At 36.5% G+C, this 22227-nt stretch overlaps 1 pseudogene; it reads left to right on the top strand.

Moving 5' to 3' along the window:
• Positions 1-20050: 20050 nt before the first annotated feature.
• LOC129481648 (olfactory receptor 4C15-like) lies at positions 20051-21017 on the top strand (annotated as a pseudogene).
• Positions 21018-22227: the final 1210 nt, after the last annotated feature.

The following is a 22227-nucleotide window of genomic DNA, read 5'->3' as shown; positions in this document are numbered from 1 at the left end:
CATTCTGTAGGTTGCCTGTTTACTCTGATGATAGTTTCTTTTGCTGTGCAGAAACTCCTTAATTAGATCCCATTTGTTAATTTTGGCTTTTGTTGCCATTGCTTTTGATGTTTTAGTCATGTAGTCTTTTCCCATGCCTATATCCTGAATGGTATTGCCTAGGTTTTCTTCTAGGGTTTTTATGGTTTTAGGTTTTACACTTCAGTCTTTAATCCATCTTGAGTTAATTTTTTGTATAAGGTGTAAGAAAGGAGTCCAGTTTCAGTTTTCTGCATATGGCTAGCCAGTTTTCCCAGCACTATTTATTAAATAGGGAAACCTTTCCCCATTGTTAGTTTTTGTCAGATTTGTCAAAGATCAAGCAGATGTAGATGTGTGGTTTTACTTCTGAGGCCTCTATTCTTTTCCATTGGTCTATATATCTACTTTGGTAACAGTGTCATGCTGTTTTGGTTACTGTAGGCTTGTGGTATAGTTTCAAGACAGGCAGTGTGATGCCTCCAGCTTTGTTCTTTTCGCTTAGGATCATTTTAGGTATATGGGCTCTTTTTTGTTTCCATATAAAATTTAAAGTAGTTTTTGTTCTAATTCTGTGAAGAAAGTGAAAGTTAGCTTGATGGGAATAGCATTGAATCTATAAATTTTGGGGGGCAGTATGGACATTTTCATGATATTGATTCTTGCTATCCATGAGCATGGATTTTTTTTTCCATTTGTTTGTGTCCCCTCTTATTTCCTTGAGCAGTGGTTTGTAGTTCTCCTTGAAGAGGTCCTTCACATCCTTTGTAAGTTGTATTCCTAGATATTTTATTCTTTTTGTAGCAATTGTGAATGGGAGTATACTCATGTTTGTCTCTCTGCTTGTCTGTTATTGGTGTATAAGAATGTTTGCGATTTTTCACATTGATTTTGTATCCTGAGACTTTCCTTAAGTTGCCTATTAGCTTAAGGAGTTTTTGGGCTGAGATGATCGGGTTTTCTAAGTATACAATCACGTCATCTGCAAACAGAGATGATTTGCATTCCTCTGTTCCTATTTGAATACCCTTTATTTCTTTCTCTTGCCTGATTGCCCTGGCCAGAACTCCCAAGGGATTTTTTTTTAAAGCTAGTTTGTGTTCAGTATCATTCTCCTCATCCTGAAAAAAATAAGTGGGGATGCTCATCTAAGCCCTTTACATTTATAAACTCGTTTAATCTTACAAAAGTTTTTGAGATAGGTGACATTAGTTTGTCATTTTATAGAAAATGAAACTGAGGCACAAGGATGTTGTCTGGCATATAATAGGTGCTGAGACTGAAGAACAACTGTAATTTGTAAAACCGGGATTTTTACATGGGTTTATATATGATTATAACCCTTACTATCCATTCCCAATTGAACTCCAGTCTAGCCAGGTGTGTCTACTCAAGGCACCTTGCACCTAGAGCCAGTAGGGGTGTATGTGACTAAATTTATGGGATACTAGATAGTATAGTGTTTAATAAACATTAAAGTTATATTTAATATTAATATTTTATTGTATTTTAATGTCTATAAGTTTAAATATTAAAGTATAAACCATAAATGCTAGGCATTTAATATGTTTAATGCAACACTTAAAAAAGCAGCTATGATTTAGAGAGAATCTATAACCTATAGTAAATTATATCCCTGGAAGTCTACAATAAAATCAAAGTTTGGGGGATGTCAAAGTCCATACATTTCAACTATGTTTACCATATTTTTCCTTGCTCATGCTGTTGTCCTTGTTGCTCACTTTATAAATTATAAAGTTAGGATTTTCTAAATTCTGATGCCAAGGCCTAGCTCATTTCATCTCCTTTGAAATCTGCATATTAAAAGGATATTTTTTCATTCTGAAGTTTATATCCTACATGCAGTGTTTTCACAGGTGCTTATTCTGTATTCCTCTTTATGGATAGAACACTTCCCTTTGTCTCTCGCACTGTTGGATGTACTCTGAAACTAGAAAAAATAATGTCTACATAATAAGTAGACACCTGAAGAAATGTGAGTCCCCAGTCCTTTAAATGAGCAGTCTTTTGAACAATGATATTTTGCCTAAATTCTGGAAAGAAATGACAATACAGGTCCTCTTTGACTTATGATGGTGTTATATCCTGATAAACCTATCCTAAGTTGAAAATACCTTTAATGCACCTAACCTACAGAGCATCAAATTTCAGCCAGTGTACTTTAAATGGGCTCAGAACACTTTACATTGGCTTATAGTTGGGCAAAATCATCTAACACAAAGCCTTATTTATAATAAAGTGTTGAATACTGTAAACAAATGGGTGTTTTGTAGACATGATGGGATGCAAACACACAAAATACTAGTTTCAAATAACACTGGTGGCCCAGCATGGTGGCTCACGCCTATAATCCTAACACTGGAAGGCCAAGGCAGGTGGATCACTTGAGCCTATGAGTTTGAGGCCAGCCTGGGCGACATGGTGAAACCCTGTCCCTACAAAAAAATATAAAAAAGAGGCTGGGTGTGGTGGTGCGCGCCTATAGTCCCAGCTACTTGAGGAGATTGAGATGGGAGGATTGCTTAAGCCCAGGTTGTCGAGGCTGCCTTGAACAGTGATCGTGCCACTCCACTCCAGCTTGGTGACAGAGTAAGACCTTGCCTCAGAAACAAAGCAAAACAAAACCAACCAACAAACAAAAAACAATGGCAATGCAGTACACTGTAGAGTTTTTGCTTTTTATCAGCATGGTTGACTGAAGGCTGCCACTCACTGTTTCTGCCCAGCCTCATGAGACAGTAATGTAAAACTGCATCATTCTCCTGGGAGAAGATCAAAATTCAAAGTATGGCTTCTGCTGAATGTGTAATGCTTTTGCACCATTGTAAAGTCAAAAAATTATAAGTCGAGCCATTGTAAGTCAGGGACCATCTGTATTACAAAGTGGATTTGATGGCAGATTTAATACTAAACTGGAAGTCCAAGTTATGGTTCCGCTCTTGAGTTTGGCTAAATCATGCCTAAAAGTGGAAATGGTAAAGACGAGATGGTAAATAGGGCATTTGAGCCTGGATGGCAGAACAATCAACCTCTGACAACAACACTTTTTTTCCTGGAGGCAGGGACTGGCACTGCCATTGCCTGGGCCCCACGGTTCATTCCGGTTTTCCTTGGATGAAATCAATTGCATAGATTTAATTAATTTAATTAAATTTTAGGTATGTACACAGCACAGCATTAGAAATGTGGTGGAAAGAGAATAAATTAGCCACCCTTAAGCATGCCCAGAAGAAGATAAAGTCAACATGATATTAAAAACATTAACAAAAAAGACTATTTAATTATTGCTAATATGCAGCCTTTGGTTGGCTGGCTCCCTGTCATTGTTTTTTATCTTCAGATGGACTGCTACCTCCTCAGAAGAGTCTTTCCTGGTGATGTTCTTTGGTCATTCTCTTCAGTTATTTTCTAATTCCACATGCTAGTTATATCCTTATTATTGATGATCACAAATTATACTTTAAAAAATTTGTTTTGGCTTTTACCTTCTGTTTTCTCTAAAAGCTTGTAATCCTTGTCAAGGCACAAATTATGTTTATTCACGGGTGCTGTAAACCCAATAATTAGAACACTCTCAGTCACCTAGTATGTGCTTACTAAATTTTATTGGATGGATATAAGTCTAAAAGAGACTTTGAGTTAAAAAAAAATTTTGCAAATAAATATAAAGAAAGAAGTGGGGAGGGCAAATACATATATGCACTGTACGAGTCAGAATCCCCTATTTTCCTGATGCCAAGTTGTTTCTTTGGAAGCAAAGACAATCTCAGCTTATTAGTGTAAAATTTAATAAGGGAGCCACCACTTTACCAAAGTTCTCTACTAACTCTTTTCACTCATGGGAGAAGCAGAATAAGGTTCATTGTGTTTGATTCAAGGTATCTTGGAATCTAAGGTTCTGTCTTAGAGCACAGGCATGGTGGCATGAACCTGTGGTCCCAGCTACTCCAGAGGTTGAGGTTGAGGCAGAAGGATGGTTTGAGTTCAGGAGTTCAAGACCAGGCTGGGCAACAGAGCAAGACCCCATATCTAAAAGTTTTTTAAAAAGTGTCTATGTCTTGGAATTATATGTTCTTTATGGGACCAGAGCAACTGTATACATCTATTTTATTAACTGTGAAAGAATGGTTTTGCTGAGATTTGAGATTTAAATTTCCAAATCCAAAGGATGTTTATTTTCTCCCAGATCCTCCTCTGAAAAAGCTTTAACTAGAAAGACACTAATTCTGTTTTAAACTGCCTCCCTCGATGAAGTAGATGGGATGCCTAAGGTCATAGCAATGTTTACCATTCTGTTTTCTTATTAAAACAAATATATAGGCTGGCGCGGTGGCTCATGCCTGTAATCCTAGCACTTTGGGAGGCCAGAGCGTGCAGATCACGAGGTCTGGAGATCGAGAACAGCCTGGCCAACATGGTGAAACCCCATCTCTACTAAAAATACAAAAATTATCCAGTGTGGTGGCAGGCATCTCTAATCCCAGCTACTCTGGAGGCTGAGGCAGGAGAATAGCTTGAACCCAGGAGGCAGAGTTTACAGTGAGCTGAGACCACACCATTGCACTCCAGCCTGGGTAACAGAGCTAGACTCCATCAGAAAAAAAAAAGGACATATATATACACACAGACACACTTACACACATATAATAATAATTATAGGATCAGTTACAATATTTGGAAAAAACAATATTTAAATAAAAATGTTTATTTTAAAATTAAAATATATATGTGAAATCGCCAATTATATGAAATAATTACTAGGTTCATTTATTCACTGGAGAATATTTGCTGAGTTTGTAAAAAGTTTCAGATCCTCTTCCTACAACTGGGTATACAGTGTTAAATAAGACTTCCCTATATTTTCATCATGTCTTGGAGCTTACATTTTAGTTCGGGAGATGACATATAGAAATGAAAATAAAATCATAGCGATAATTGAATCTCAGAAAATTGTAATGAAGTGGTGTTGCATGACTAGTTCTAATTCTAGTTAGGTGGACATGGGGGCTTTTCTGAGAGGAATTTCTAAAATGAGATTTCAATGATGAGATAGAACAAACTTTAACCATTTCAGTTGGATGTGCATTCTAGGCAAAAGAGAAAAGGTTGTCCAGAAACGCTAAGGCAGGCACTAGCCTGAAGAAAAGAAGGTCCAAAAATCAGTGCACAGTGGACAAGGGGAAATGAAGTTCCAGGTGGGATATGAAAGGTAGGCAGGGCTTTGATCAGAGAAGGCTATTACTTTTTAATCATCAGTTTATTGAGTTTATGAAAATTAAAGTGACAACAATAATTACATCCTGTATTGGTCTGTTTTTATGCTGTTGATAAAGACATACCCAAGACTGGACAATTTAAAAAAGGAAGAGGTTTAATGGACGTACAGTTCCACGTGGCTGGAGAAGCCTCACAATCATGGCAGAAGGTAAAATGCATGTCTCACATGGTGGCAGACAAGAAAAGAGAGCTTGTACAGGGAAACTCCCCCTTTAAAAACTATCAGATCTCTAAATCATCTCTCTCAAATTCAAAGTTTAATAGATCTCTAGAGCAGGGGCACAATGCTGCCAGTCTTCTTGATAAAACATAGCAAAACACGACCTTTACTCTACTCCCCAATAAGTTCCTCATCTCCATCTGAGACCACCTTAGTCTGGACTTCACTGTCCATATCACTATCAGCATTTTGGTCACAACTATTCAACAAGTCTTTAGGAAGTTCCAAACTTTCCCTCATCTTCCTGTTTTTTTCTAAGCCCTCAAAACTGTTCCAATCTCTGCCCATTACCCAGTTTTAAAGTTTCAGGTATCTTTATAGCAATGCCCTACTCCTGGTACCAATTTTCTGTGTTAGTCTGTTCTCCCATTGCTATGAAGAACTGCCTGAGGCTGGGTCATTTATGAAGTAAAGTGGTTTAATTGACTCATAATTTCACAGGCTGTACAAGAATCATGGCTGGGAGGCCTCAGGAAATTTTTAATCATGGTGGAAGGCAAAGGGGAAGCAAGCTCACCTTCACTACTTCACATCAAAAGAGAGAGTGAAGGGGGAAGTGCTACACACTTTTAAACAACCAGATCTTGGGAAAACTCACTCATCATTATGAGAAGAGCAATGCAGAAATCCACCTCCATGAGCCAGTCACCTCCCACCAGGTCCCTCTCCCAACATTGGGAATTACAATTTGAGATATTTGGGTGGAGACGCAGAGCCAAACCACATAAGTGTCCATCAACAAATGATTGGATAAAGAAAATATGCTGTGTGCATATGTGTGTATATCAATATACCATGGAATACTAAAAAAATAAAACCTATTGGTTACAATGTTCACAATTTGAACAATTGGTACAATAAAAGCCCAGACTTCACCACCTCATAATATATCCATGTAAGAAAACTGCACTGTACCCCTAAAATCTATAAAAATAAAACAAAAAAAGAAGCAAATAAATAAATAAGTAAAACCCCCACCCATCAGGTCTTATAGATGACTTCAGAAACTTAGCATCAAAATTCTTTGCATATGGCTTCCATTTAACTTTTGCTATGCCAAGAGTAGAACATAGGTTTTATTGCCTGCTTAACAATATTTTAGAATTAGGGCTCAGCTCAGTGACTCATGCCTGTAATCCCAGCACTTTGGGAGGCAAAGGAGGGAGGATGGCTTGAATGAGTCCAGGAGTTCAAGACCAGCGTGGGCAACAGAGTGAGACCCTGTCTCTACAAAAATACAAAAAATAAAATAGCTGTATGTGGTGTTGTGTGCCTGTAGTCCCAGCTACTTGGGAGGCTGAGACAGGAGGACCGCTTGAGCCCAGGAGTCTGAGGCTGCAGTGAGCTGTGATTGTGCCACTGCACTCCTTCCAGCCTTGGTGACAGAGCAAGACACTATCTCAAAAAAGAAATTAAAAATTAGAAAAGCCATAATATTTTAGGGTTAAATACCTAGGTTCATTTTACATGTCTTCAGCCTGCTTATGTCAGAAAAGAAGAAAATGCCTTGAAAGTATGATAACTTGAGTCTGTGTAAGAACTTTATGATGGCCACATTCTTGGTTCAATTATAACATTAAAGAAGTGAAAGGATCATAATGAGACCCCTAACTTCAAATATTTGTAATCTGCTTGATAATTTTTATAGTGTCAGAAGTAGGCCTAGAATCTACATCTTCTAATCAATAGATAAGAGCTCTTCTGATCATTCATGCTGAAATTGTTACTGGTCAGTTATATTCAAAAAAAATTCTTCTATATTCTACACATCCGCCAAATTAATTCACATTAAATACTTTTACCAATAAAACATATTACCTGGCAGCTCAATGCCTGACTTTTTGTTTTAAAACACTCTTGACTTCTGGAATAAATCTTGGTCATTTTTTTATAAGTGCTTACTCTTATTAATAGTTTATAAATCATGAATATCCATAGATTTGAATTTGAAAATTTAGCTCTAGTCATGATTTAAATGCATAGCAAACTAGGAATAGAAGGGTACTTTAATATAAAGGAGAAATGCCTTAAAAACTACTGCAAATTCATTGAACCATAAGGTGAGCTTCCTTCTCATTTTACCGAGAAAAAGTAAGTGATAAGAAGAGAACTTCCAGACTCTTACAAATACATAAGTTGTAGCAATCTGCCAACATCCATTCACTTACATGCTGTCTCCCTACCTGCTACTACACATAAATTATCTGTTCCCCTATCCAAAGCCAAGAAAACCACTTTGCTGTGTGCTGGACTGAGGTCATGCTCTTACTGCTTACACAAGGGCATTGGTCTAACAATCTCTCCTGTTTCTTCTTTGATTGACATTTCCTTCTCTATTGGATCATTACATCAGAAAAGAAGCAATTTTTAAGTCTCTCTTTTCTTTAAAAATATCCTTCCATTGAGCCTACTTCTTTCATCAATTGTTATCCTATTCCATTCTTCCTCCTTTGTAGCAAAACTCAAGAGATACCTATGCTTGTCTCCTACTTCTCTCCTTTCGTTCTTTGATAGTGCCTTTTAGTCATATGCAATATCTAATGCTTTCTTAAAATGCTTTTCTCAAGGACACCAGTGACCCCTGTATCATGACATTTAATGGTCGCTTCTCATTTCTAATTTTTTTAAATCAATTAGCAACATTTAAATCAGTTTTCCTTGTCAGACTCTCTAAACATAACCAAGATTCCCCAACCAGTAAATATGTCCAGCTCTGACTTCTGTCTTGAAGTTAAGACTTGGAAATCCAATCTCTTTCATGTCATTTCCATCTGAATGACTAATAGATTCCTTGAACTGAACAGGTCTAAAGATGTACTTCTGATTCTTCCCCCATTCTCAAACCTACTCTAATCACATTTTCTGTCTCAGTGGATGATACATTTGGTCTATCTCATACCACAAATCCAGTCTATCAGAAAATCCCTTAGACTCAACCTTCAACATATATTCCAAATTCAACTATTTCTAATCATTTTTAGATCTGTCATCCAGTTCCAAGCCACCATTATCTTTTACCTGGATTACTGCAGTTGCCTCTTACCTACTCCTCCTGCTTTTATTTCAATTTCCCCCAGTCCCATATTTGATTCTCAACACCACACTCAGAGGTATCTTTTAAATTCACAAGTCAGTCACATCATTTCACACCTCTACTCAAAACTTTGCAATAGCTCTCTATGTCACTCAGGGTAAAATCTAAAACTACTATAATTGCTAAATATCTGACAGCTATACTCTTGCTGCCCTATTCTTTCTCTGAACACCTCTCATACTACAAGCAGCCTTTCTGTTCCTCTTACTAGCCAGGTATACTCTTGCTATAAAACCTTTACATAGGCTATTTTCTCAGCCTGGAAAACTTTCTTCCAATCATCTGCATGACAAACTCACTTCTTGTTTTTAGATGGGAAGAAATAATATATTTATTTTGAGATGAAGTCTCACTCTGTCGCCCAGTCTGGAGTGGAATGGCACAACCTCAGCTGGCTACAACTTCTGCCTCCCAGGTTCCAGCAATTCTCCTGCCTCAGCCTCCCAAGTAGCTGGAATTACAGGTGTGTGATACCATGCCTGGCTAATTTTTGTATTTTCAGTGGAGACAGGGTCTCACCATGTTGGCCAGGCTGTTCTCTCCAACTCCTGGCTGCAAGTGATCCACTCACCTCTGCCTCCCAAACTGCTAGGATTACAGGCGTGAGCCACCGCACCCGGCCCAGAAATAATGTTTTAGATAGTATTGTCCTTACTCCTGCACAAGTAGGGCTGCTGCTCTCAAGTTCAGACTTTGGAGTATCTTCACTAAAATTTTCCAAATTTTCTTTCAGTATCTGGGACTGGGCAGTGCTTTTGATGGGGCATTCCAGCCCAGACCCAACTACATGGATCCACTTCCTGTTTTTCCTGTTTGGGATGCTCTTTGTCACTCTATTCCATGGGATTACCCAGACATCCTCAGAAGCTCTGGCTGCTGCACCTATGAAGTTATAGCAGGCTCTGCAGCCAGGATCAGAGTAGCAGGATAGCTTGACAAGCAAATGTCTTTCAGAAGCTAGTTCATTATTTTTTTCATGGGATTGTACTACATTGGTTACTAGAATTGTATTGACATGATGATTCTGGGTGACATAGGACAGGGACAAAATTCTGGAATATAAATGACCCCCTACCAACCTTTGGCCTTGGAAATGTGTGTGGGGCTTAGTCAGCTTTTATCTGTTCATGCTTCGATGCAGTGCCAGCATCTATGGCCCTGCAGGTGGTAAGAGGGGTGGCAGACATCTTTTATCTTGTGCATCCTTAAGGCTGGCACGCAGAAAGGCCATCTCAGCTCTTCTGCAGGCTCTATGCTATGTGTCAGGAAGTTCTTTATGGGTGGCTAGCCTTATCTATTTCAAGGGCTTTAAAGACCTTTGCTCAGGAGTGTTGACTGACCTGTCCAATGTTTGCCCTTTCTTGCTTCCTTTGATAGCAAAGATGGCAACATTGTATTCTCCTGTGTTGGTCTTAAGCCATATGTGATGAGGGACATGTCTTGTATGAATGAAACCACTTTTCTTGATTCCCCAGTCAGTTTTTTCATCTGTCTTCCGCCTTGTTGGTGGTGTTTGGAAGGTAGGGCTATTGACAATGTCAAAAGATATCACTTTCCAGGAATACGATGATTATAGTCTAATGTGCTCAAGAGAAGGCATGGTTGGAAGATGTGTAGTTCTGTACTAATGCTTTAAAATTTCAAAAGGTCAATTTGACATAACCAAGAAGGGAACTTGTTCACAAAATCTTGCAGGCTGTGGTTATCAGACTTGTGTCTGTGATCATTATTAAGAAAATGTCTTTGAGAGAGTCATTGGAATCCCATATTCATGGACAGCCCTATAAATGATGCAACATCGTAAGTAATGAGGTAAAATAGAGTTAAATAAACAGTACTAAAGAAGTGCAAAGGCATTATTTCAACATAAGCAGGATTTGCAAAGAAGAAGAAGAGATGGTTCCTGGACATGAATAGGAAGAGAGATACCTGGACACTGGGACGAATTTTCATTTTCTCTGATTTGACAATAAACAAGTACATAGGTACCTATTCTCTGCACACAATTCTAAATCTCCACCCAACAAATCACTACATCAGATACTGGCTCATAAATTTTGTAATACATTCTTCAGTCAAATTATTTTTTTTACATCAACCTGATTGTATAAACAGAGTTCCTGCAAAACACATTTGGCTGACTTTCCACATTCTAGGGGAGACTCTGATTTTAGAGACATTAATTTTATAATGAATTAGTACCCTTTTATTCCTCCCTCTATAATGATGAAACATTTTTTCACATTAATTGATAAGCCAGTTCTAAAATGCATATGAATGTGGGCCTAGGTTTGAAAATAGTAGCCTTGGTAATAAAAAGTGTGAGAAGCATAGAGTTAGAGGACTAGATTTATTAGATATCAGGAACATTTCTTGAAGCTCTGGTTTGTAAATAACTTTGCTATAGTTTGCATGATAAGGAATTGCCTAGAAATTGAGCCACCTGTCTTTGGAAACTTAGTATAATTTAATAAATGATGACGATAGAGTTTTAAATCAGTAGGAAAGAGTAGAATATGGGATAAATTCTAGAAGAAAAAATTGCTATTCCTTCACCTGCTATTTCTTCTCCTTGACTATGGCTCTCTCTGTCTCTGTCTTTCTCTTTTCTGATTTAAACTATTTAAACTTTTCTGAGTTATTCTATTTTTCATAACTGTGCAAATATATTTCTTATGTTATTGCCCTACTCCATCTTCACAACCTTTCTCTCTTTTTTTTTGGTACAGGATCTTGCTCTGTCACCCGGGCTGGAGTGCAGTGGTGCAAATATAGTTCACTGCAGCCTCGACCTCCTGGGCTTAGGCAATCCTCCTACCACATTCTCTGGAGTAATTGGGACCACAGGCAAGTGCTGCCATACTCAGCTAATTTTTTTAAAAATATATATTTGTAGAGTTGGGGTCTCCCTATTGTTGACTAGGCTAGTCTGAAACTCCTCGGCTTCAGTCATCTTCCTGCCACGGCCTCACAAACAGCTGGGATTGTAGGTTTGAGCCACCACGCCTGGCCCATCTTTATGATCTTATTTTCATGTTACAGTACTAATAAACGATTAAGCAAAGCAGGACATGGGATAAAGTAGAAGATTCTAACTGTATAACTGTGGTTTGAAGTGAGAACCAGGATTCCAGAATGAATTGCTGAAGTCTTGTTGCTGAGTGATATTTTAAAAATATCACCATAACCAGGACTGTGGTCTATGCCAGGCAACTCTTCTGTTTCAGAACACACATCTAAAATCCAATGACAAGAAAACACTTCTCTGTAAATTCCTAGACATTTGAAGTAACGGTGCTTCTGGGCCGTGACTTTTTTGATAAATCACTTCAATCCTACATTTTTCTGTGGAATGTGAATAGATATAAAAATAGGCAGGATATCACACACACCAAAAGAAGAACTGAAAAAAAAATAATGAAGTGGAATGTGGTGAATGGGTTGAAGTACAGATGAAGATATAAAAATAGGCAGGATATCACACACACCAAAAGAAGAACTGAAAAAAAAATAATGAAGTGGAATGTGGTGAATGGGTTGAAGTACAGATGAAACAAAAATGGCACTTGATTAGTAATTGTTGAGGCTCAGTGATGGGGTCTATTATACTATTTTATTTGTTTTGTATATGTTTTAAATTTTTTATAATACAAGACTTGTATAAGAAGAGAAAGGTGATGTACAATGTTAGCTCTTAAGACATTGGTTACCTTTATGGGGGAAGGAGGGAGAAAGTGATTGTTGGTGGTATAAGTGAGGCTGATTTTACTTCTTGGTTACTTACGTATATTTGTCTTGTAATAATTCATCAAGCTTTACATGAATGCTTTGTGTGTGTATTTCTGTATGCATGTCATTCATTAATGATAAAATTAAAAATTACATATTTGCAAAGAAATAGGTAAAAATGTTTAGAGACTGTGGAAAGCAGCCAATTGTTTGATGTGGTCCATTTCTAAATGGACCTGAGGAGATCAGTTTACGTTGTCCCTCAAGCTTCAGTCTCAGTGCTATGTTATCTTAAACAGACCATATCTTCTTTTCAAATAGAATAAAATCAAAAGATAAAAATTCCTTTAATCTCTAGAAACTGTACTTTCTAGAGATCTTAATTTTTAAAGTCATGGCATCTCAAGATCAGTTTCTGGGAGAAAAAAAATCATGTTTCAATTACTCTATACTTCTTTGCATACTTATACATAAAATGTTATTGTTTAATAAGCACTCATCTCATTGCTACCATAGTCCCAAAACAACACATGTTGTCCTTATTGACTAATGTTGTCTTGTCCCGGAAATCGCTCTTTAGTAAGTAGTGAGTAGGCATTTTCCCCGAATTCTGCAGAGACATATTTCATCACAGTACACAGTGTTCTATTCCTGAACACAAAGGGAAAGGAAAGCATCTTCAAATAGAAACTCAGGAGAAGTTAAAACAAACAAAAAGTCTAATTATCAGGGCCATGAAAGTTTGGCAAACTCTTGAACAAGTCAAACCACATAAAATTGCTTCTTAGCAAATCATACTGATGGGACATTTCCAAACCCTGGGGGGAACGGAGGAACTATTCTGCAAGTTCATGACCTCTCAGGGAAACCTCTTTAAATTCCTGTTAGAAATCAAGGAGGAAACTTTTGCTCCTTTATTTTTATTGTTTTCCTGAGATCATGTTGAAGACAGCACCTGAAAAGCTGTGGGGAACACTCCCTACCTCATCTGCCAGAGATACTCTTCCTTTGTCTATTAAATGTAGAAGGAAGAGCTGGAAACAACCTCACGTTTAGCCACTGGATGGACTCTTCACTATAGAGAATAGGAGACTGGCATCAACAAAATTTTCAAAGAACTGATAAATGGTGAGATAATAATTCACATTTTTGCATTTTCCGAGAGGATTTCAAGTTATGTTGTAGTGCTTTAAAGTGTGGGTGTTGTGGTCAGGATACAAATTTTAATGCCATGCATGAGCCTACACTTAATAATTGTAAACTTGGGCAGTTGCATGGCATTTTTGATTCTCTGACTCCTCATATTTAATGAGGACAATAATATTAGCAAGCTTGAAGAATGTGTACACAAATAAAATAATACATGCAGAGATCATAGAATGGCACTTGACACATAATAGGTACCCAGTAAACAGCAGCTGTTATAACAAAATGCAAGCTGGTGGTTTTTGGAGGGTCAAAGCACCTAATTACTTCAAGTCTAATAAAATAATTATCATTTATCCTCTAATGCTCCCACTTTCCTGATGTTTTAAAGAGTAGAATTTCCTGAGGCTGTATAAAGAAAATTGATGTAACATGGATAATTCAAGTATTACTGTATCATTTACAGAGCTAAATACTGATTATATTTACTGATATAGAATAATACTGACTATATTTACTGATATAGAATGAAACATTCACTATTTCCACAATTATCCCCTAACAAATGGCCCTGAGAAGGACAACAAGGATGAAAAATCATGACCCAAGCCATAGAGTAAATTCTTCTAACTATGGCCCCCTCAGTTTTCCCAAGTGCATTTCACATCCTAAGTAGCTTTAAGCTCCCTCCTTAGAATTGTTTAGGAAAATTTAAATGCCTGAAGCTGTGAATTGCTTTAGAACTAGTTGTCATGGCTTTGTCTCCTCCTTAAAATGAGATAAATCACTAAGAAAACAGAAAAAAAGAAAAAGAAAGAAAGAGCCAGGCACGGTGTCCCATGCCTGTAATCTCAGCACTTTGGGAGGCTGAGGCAGGCAGATCACCTGGGGTCAGGAGTTCAAGACCAGCCTGGCCAACATGGCAAACCCCCGTCTCTACTAAAAATACAAAAATTAGCCAGGTGTGGTGGTGGGTGCTTGTAATTTCAGCTACTCGGGAGGATGAGGCAGGAGAAATGCTTGAACCCAGGAGGGGAGGTGGAGATCTCAGTAAGCCGAGATCATGCCACTGCACTCCAGCCTAGGAGACAAGAGAGAAATTCTGTTTCAAAAAAAAAAAAAGAAAGAAAAAGAAAAAGGTAAAAGGCAGGGTCAGGCATCCAATATATAGGAGAAAGGACACCAGTGGAAAAAGAAAAAGTTTTTTTTTCTTTCAAATTCCAGAAAGTAATGGTATAAAAGTTGGACCATTTAGGGAAATCAACAGAGCAACACTGAAAAGAGAGAATGATCTGAAATTCTGAAAGTTGAAGAGAACATTATTTCCCAGATTGCTAGGGAAAGGAACATGCTTAGCTAGACAGGCCAGGAATAAACTTTTCATTGTTGAATAATAATCCTGGATCAAAAATGTGGTAGATTTAAGAAACTTAACAGGCGGGATAGTTACAAATAAGATTTTAATTTGTTCTTCTTCTTTGTCATAACAATATTTATTTGGAAAAGTGTATGCAAATGTGACTAATATGCATTCATATGTCCATATAAATATCTCTAAAATTTACTGCTTGAACTATAACTACAAAATGTTACTTGTAATGATAACCTTACTGCTAATTCTTCTTATAGTTTTGAATGTTGTATATACTTCATACTTGAAATAAGAATTCTATTATTTCCAGGACAAATAGAATTAGTTTTGTTGTTAAAACTGATGGGAAGGAAATAGTAGGCAATGTGGATAGAGGGGAATGAGGAGGCCACTTCCTCAGGTCACAGCCCAAGAAATGGCCCAGCAACCACAGTTCATGATGTGAGGGGCCCTGGGGCAGTCTCAGGGGTGGCTCCAGCGTATTAAGTGTGTGGCTATCAAGAAAGGAAAGATCACGGAATGTTCTATGAGAAATATGAACAAAATAAACCACTACCTATAGGACAATGTGAATTTTAAATTGATATTAAAGTAAATGTCTAAAGGGTGGAGAGGGCTGGGCCCATAATATGGCTATTTATGGGAAGTATAGGAAGTTTAAAATTTTTAGTATTTGATTCTGTGTTATGTTAGCATATTAGTTTCACGTGTGCAAATGAATTATCCCCAAGCTCCATCTCCTTTTTGAACTGTTTAGATGATGGAAAATATGGCCGTGTGAGTTTTAAACTTGATGTTTAATTTTAAATATTCTTACAATAATACAGGGTATACAGAGAAAATAGTCTCTGTCATTTTATATGTTTCCTTCTAGATCATAAAATTATATTAAAAATATCTCTCCAATTGGCAGAGTTATATTTTTTCTGTTTTCTCACTTAAAATATTGTAAAAATACCTCAACTTCTATGTCCTCATGTCATTAATTAGTATTTTATTTATAGCAACATGTGATATTAATTTGTTTTAGTCTAATTCAGATGAATATCTTCCTATGATTGTACATTTTAGATATTTCTCAGTTTTCATATTGAGAATTGAGTTGATGTTGCACCATCTTTTATTATAAAACTTTCCCATCTCATTTCACTTTTAGAATATGTTCTTAGAGTTGAGGTTACTAGTATAAAGAAAATAAAAATGTTTATAATTCTGAAGCTATTTACTAATATGTTTTCCAAAAGGATGACATGAATTAAGCAGTTTTATTGTAATTTTAGAATGGATGTAACTTAAAAATAGCATGATTTTGAACACACGTATTATACTCTTATGATCGATTCAACTTTCCAGCTCACTTTGTGTATGTAGATGCTGCTTAAAAATAATGTTGACATAAAGATTTCATATCTTCCTTTTAATGTACACTTTGCAAAATACATTCGCAATAACTGTCTATTGGACTCTCATGGGTAAGGAAGCTTCAGGTGTTGCTACCTATTTTATAGCAGAGGATGCTGAAGCATAGCACTTTGTTCATGATACATGGCTAGTAGATGAAGCTGAGATTGCTAGCTTTTTGATAGCAGAAAAAAATTACTTTTTAATTAACTTTTCTTTAGAAGTAATTTTAGATTAAGAGAAAGGTTTTGAAGATAGTACAGAGAGCTTCTGTATACTACTCACTTAGTTTCCCTTAATATTTTCATCTTACACTACCATGGTACATTTGTGAAGACTATGAAATGAACATTGATATATACTATTAACTAAGCACCAGATTTCATTCATATTTGACTATTTTTTCTCCTGTCTTTTTTCTATTCTAGGATTCAATCTGAAACAACACATCACATTTAGGACTATTTTTAAATGATTTAAAACCATAAATCTTGTTATCATACATTAGGAAAATGCTATACTTTCTATTGTCAAAGTTTCCACACTAATTTTGGAAATTCCTTTTATCTGAAAGAAATGGTTGGTTTCTTTATATCTAATAAATATTTTAATTCTAAAATGTTATTGTTCTTAGAACAGCCTAGCTAAATGAAGTGGAGAGATTAAGAACTGTTTAATTATTAGATTAATATAGAGCCTTGTCTTTCTTTCCATCTCCGACCCAATTAAGTTTTCTATGTACAACGAAGCTATTTGAAATAGAAGTGGATATTTGACAGAATGGGGGCCACAGTACTTTATTCAGGGATTACTAAAGACATTTAAAAGGGTTGTGCATTTTAAAATATCATGTCTGCACTGAGACCGACCAAAGAAAATATCTAACATTTTTTAAAATTTATTTTTATTTTTATTTTTTTCTGTTTTTTAAATTTTTTTTATTATACTTTAAGTTCTAGGGTACATGTGCACAACATGCAGGTTTGTTACATACGTATACATGTGCCATGTTGGTGTGGTGCACCCATTAACTCGTCATTTACATTAGGTATATCTCCTAATGCTGTCCCTCCCCCCCTACCCCCACCCCACAACAGGCCCCAGAGTGTGATGTTCCCCTTCCTGTGTCCATGTGTTCTCATTGTTCAATTCCCACCTATGAGTGAGAACATACAGTGTTTTTTTTTTTTTTTACTTGCAATAGTTTGCGAGAATGATGGTTTCCAGTATCATCCATGTCCCTACAAAGGACATGAATTCATCCTTTTTTATGGCTGCATAGTATTTCATGGTGTATATGTGCCACAGTTTCTTTTTTAAAATTTTTTATTATTATACTTTAGGTTTTAGGGTACATGTGCACAACGTGCAGGTTAGTTACATATGTATACATGTGCCATGTTGGTGTGCTGCACCCATTAACTGGTTATTTAACACTAGGTATATCTCCTAATGCTGTCCCTTCCCCCTCTCCCCACCCCACAACAGGTCCCGGTGTGTGATGTTCCCCTTCCTGTGTCCATATGTTAAAGGATGAGTAAAACCATCTCGTCTTGGTAAAGCAAAAATTAGTGTAAAAATGTTATTTCTGCTCTGTGTCAATGGCTCTGAGAGCTTGTTCTCACCACTCATCATGATCTTCTATGCTTCTTACTGCATCAACGCTTTTGTGTGTATTGCTTTATCTTATACTCACAAGATATGTATGGATAGACATTCTTATCATATCCATTTACTGAAGTGGAAGCTGAGGCTTTGAGAAGGTTAAGAATTTGTAGTGACTTGTTCTAACATGCCATAGAACAAGTAGCAGAGCTCGGATTTGAACCTACATCTATATGAGTCTGAAACTGAAGTTCTTACTCATTTCACTTCATCCTATTTCCCACTTTGGCTCTAGGCTAAGCTGAGCACTGTTGGATCATTTACTGACACGCTTTACTTTGCAGTAAATGGTTATTGACTTATCTAATAACCTTATAAGGTTTGTTTCAGCTCATATTTTCTTGGCGGTAACTTATAACTGTATATGGAATTCCTAGTGCAGACACTGGTTACAAATGAAACTGAAAACATAATGGAAATGATTGTTATAAAGTAAGCAAAAGAACATATATTAACATACACAATTGTATGTTTGTTAGTTTTATTAACATTTTAAATTGTTTCTGTTAACTCCAAGTGACATTCATAAAAATCAGCTTATTTAAATCTCAAAATAAATCTCTTTATTCTTTTATTTACCTATTTTTTAACAAAGGTGTATACACATATAAATATACACATATACAAATATTCAAACACACACATATATATGGTAATTGAAATACACATTTCAATTATATGTATAGGCAAAGACAGAATTATCCTTTAAAGCTGTGTCTGCCTGTGGAAATGAAGTCAAAAGTTGGAGAGTAATTATCTAGATGACTCATGAAAAAGCTTTTTGTAGATAAGGTGGCTGACTTTTTAAGTGAGTAAATACAATTGGTAAGAGCACTTTATCATAAGTAAAATTTTCACATTTTCAAATCTGACCATCATCATAATCCTGAGACATGAGCATGTAAGCTATATATAAACACCTCTGCTACATAATAATGCATATAAAGTTGAAACATACACTTTTAGGAATTAAACTTCATTAGACCTGATTATTTTGTATAAATAATTGGAAAATAATTAATAAAGCCTCAAGATTCTGGTTTATATTCAATATATTGTTTCTCTTCCTTACTTATGTGGTTGATGCCAATTTATACATGCAAGTGTTTGTAGAAAGTCCATTCGTACTCTGAAGTTCTTATTGGAAAGGAATATCCCCACTCCTTTCCATGCTGATTTAGTGGAAAGGAATTGGGTATTGGAGCCTGAGGTTCTGTGTTAATATCCCAGATTGTCTGTTATTTGCTTAAACTTAACTTCTTTAAGCATGAGTTTCCCACCAATCAAATAGGAATAATAAGATCTAATGCAGACTATTCCCTAGGGCAGTCGGTCCTTAGCCTTCCATCGTTTCACTAGTTATCATAACAACATTCTGATGTAGGCATTATTACTTTTATAACAATAATAAACTTCTGTTTTCATTTTAAAATGACAGATTTAAGAAAACCCTCCGCACTTAGTACATACATTTTATGTTTTAAATGTCAGGCTAGGGACTTTTCTGGACATCTTTCTCTTTTGTAAAGAATGAATTCAGTTAAGACTTTTAAAGAAATATTTGAAGAACGGCCATAATCTTTAAGTGCCTCTTGAACTATATGCTGTTTTCTTCTAGTTGCAGATAAAGCAGTCTCCTGATTAGGATGGGATGCTGGTCATCCCTGCTCCCATTTGATGCCAATGGCAGGAATAAGTAATAAGTTACAATGCCCCTTCTCTCAAAATTTAGAGGTAACTTCAGAACACTTCTCGATAATTCACTCCAGGAAGCCACTAGTAAATGATCAAAGCTGGCACTTGATGTGAAAACTCTTTCTCTTCTCTTATCTACCACATATCCTTCCCCCATATTGAACCTCTGGTTGCTTTCAAGTAATCTTTAAATTATCTCTATCACAATTCTGCCTGATATTTCAGTATTACCTTCAATAATTTCTAATTTATGTTCTCAATGACAACAGAAGCACTCAATAATTTTGCATATGGGTGTACCAACTTGTTGATGACTATGATACTACAAATTGATCTGAAGCAAATTTCCCTTTGTCCTAATTGCAGACTCTACATGATCCCTGTTGGAGCTTTCATCTTTTCCTTGGGAAACATGCAAAACCAAACCTTTGTAACTGAGTTTGTCCTCCTAGGACTTTCACAGAATCTAAATGTTCAGGAAATAGTATTTGTTGTATTTTTATTTGTCTACATTGCAACTGTTGGGGGCAACATGCTAATTGTAGTAGCCATTCTCAGCAGCCCTGCTCTTCTGGGATCCCCTATGTACTTCTTCTTGGGCTTCCTGTCCTTTCTGGATGCATGCTTCTCATCTGTCATCACCCCAAAGATGATTGTGGACTCCCTCTATGTGACAAAAACCATCTCTTTTGAAGGCTGCATGATGCAGCTCTTTGCTGAACACTTCTTTGCTGGCATGGAGGGTGATTGTCCTCACAGCCATGGCCTATGATCGTTATGTGGCCATTTGCAAACACTTGCATTACTCTTCTGTCATGAACTGGAGGTTCTGTGGCATTCTGATGGGAGTAGCCTGGACAGGGAGCCTCTTGCATTTCATGATACAAATTCTTTTTACTTTCCAGCTTCCCTTTTGTGGCCCCAATGTCATCGATCACTTTATATGTGACTTGTACCCATTACTAGAGCTTGCCTGCACTGATACTCACATCTTTGGCCTCTTGGTGGTCATCAACAGTGGGTTTATCTGCATCATAAACTTCTCCTTGTTGCTTGTCTCCTGTGCTGTCATCTTGCTCTCTCTGAGAACACACAGTTCTGAAGGGCGCTGGAAAGCTCTCTCCACCTGTGGATCTCACATTGCTGTTGTGATTTTGTTCTTTGCCCCATGCATATTTGTATATGCACGACCTCCATCTGCTTTTTCCCTTGACAAAATGGCGGCAATATTTTATACCATCTTAACTCGCTTGCTCAATCCTTTGATTTACACTTTCAGGAATAAGGAAGTAAAACAGGCCATGAGGAGAATATGGAACAGACTGATGGTGGTTTCTGATGAGAAAGAAAATATTAAACTTAGAAAAATCCAAAGTTAAGCGTAAAAAAGTCAAAATGGCCTTAAATAAAAACTTAATGAGATATATCCTTCATGGCAAGAGATAAAGTAATGCTGGAAAAAAAATCATTAATGTGGGATCAGAAAAATTATGTTTCCACCCTCAGGTCATTCATCAACTCTGAGCTGGCAACTCAGTATTCTCATGTTCAAACTAAAAAGAGTTGAATTTTATGCACAGTTTGGATTTAATAATAAAAAAAGAATGACAAGAATAATTATTTGTTAGACTGCTGGGCGTTCACTTCATGATTCAGGAAAAAAAACCTTTGTGGAGGGAAGACACACATATCTTACAGATTAGGAAGAGAAATTTACTCAAACTTGCATTTCAAGTGAGAAGTTTATATTTAGGACACTGTTGTCAATGATTCTAATGAAAAAAACAAAACTCAGGACTCAAGAAGGGCACAGACCAGAGCATTTGCAGAACCTCACATGTAGGTGTTTCTGTATTATATGACTCCATCATTTAACATGGGTTTATTACCATCTCCTTCAGGTCACTTGGTGAATTTCTTGAGAGATAAAACCTGATTGGCCCAGTCCTGCCTACAGATGAGTTCCTCTTGAGTCAGGTGACTATTCCATACCAATCAGCTATGGGAAATAAAAAAAAGGAATCAGATTCCATGAAGACATCCGCAATGAGTAGCTCTTATTCAAGTACAATTCAAGTACAAAGGAAACTCTTGAGAGACCACATTACTAGCGAACCCGCACCAAGTACAGAGATGTAATGACCTGACTTACCCCTGCTATACAGAACTGGAAACCAGTGGCATCAGAGAGTGAAAAGTAAATTTCAAAAATGGATTACATTTCAACTTACCTGGTAATTTGAATCTTCTTGACTTTATCTACTCAAGTGAAAATAATTTTATTTGAACAATGATCAATAAAAATCCTTCAAATTTAAACAAGTCCTCTATATGTCATTCCCATAGTTAAGTTTTGTTACTCTCAGGTTGTCAAGTGGTTAAATAAAATTTATTTACTGGAAAAAATTTAATTACAGTAAAATATTTCAATTTACTCTAGAGGACCAACACTAATAACATGCCTATAAATTGAGTATGTGGACAAAAAATACTAAATGTCCTTTTTTTTTCTTTTCTTAATCCTTAATGCCAAGCTTCAAATAGAAGAGTGTATGATATTGGTTTTCTTCCTCAGAATAGATATGACAG

This window comes from Symphalangus syndactylus, chromosome 5 (genome assembly GCF_028878055.3).
Source record: "Symphalangus syndactylus isolate Jambi chromosome 5, NHGRI_mSymSyn1-v2.1_pri, whole genome shotgun sequence".
Taxonomy (NCBI): domain Eukaryota; kingdom Metazoa; phylum Chordata; class Mammalia; order Primates; family Hylobatidae; genus Symphalangus; species Symphalangus syndactylus.
Note: the sequence above shows the minus strand (reverse complement) of the source record. Positions and strands in the feature narration are given on the sequence as shown.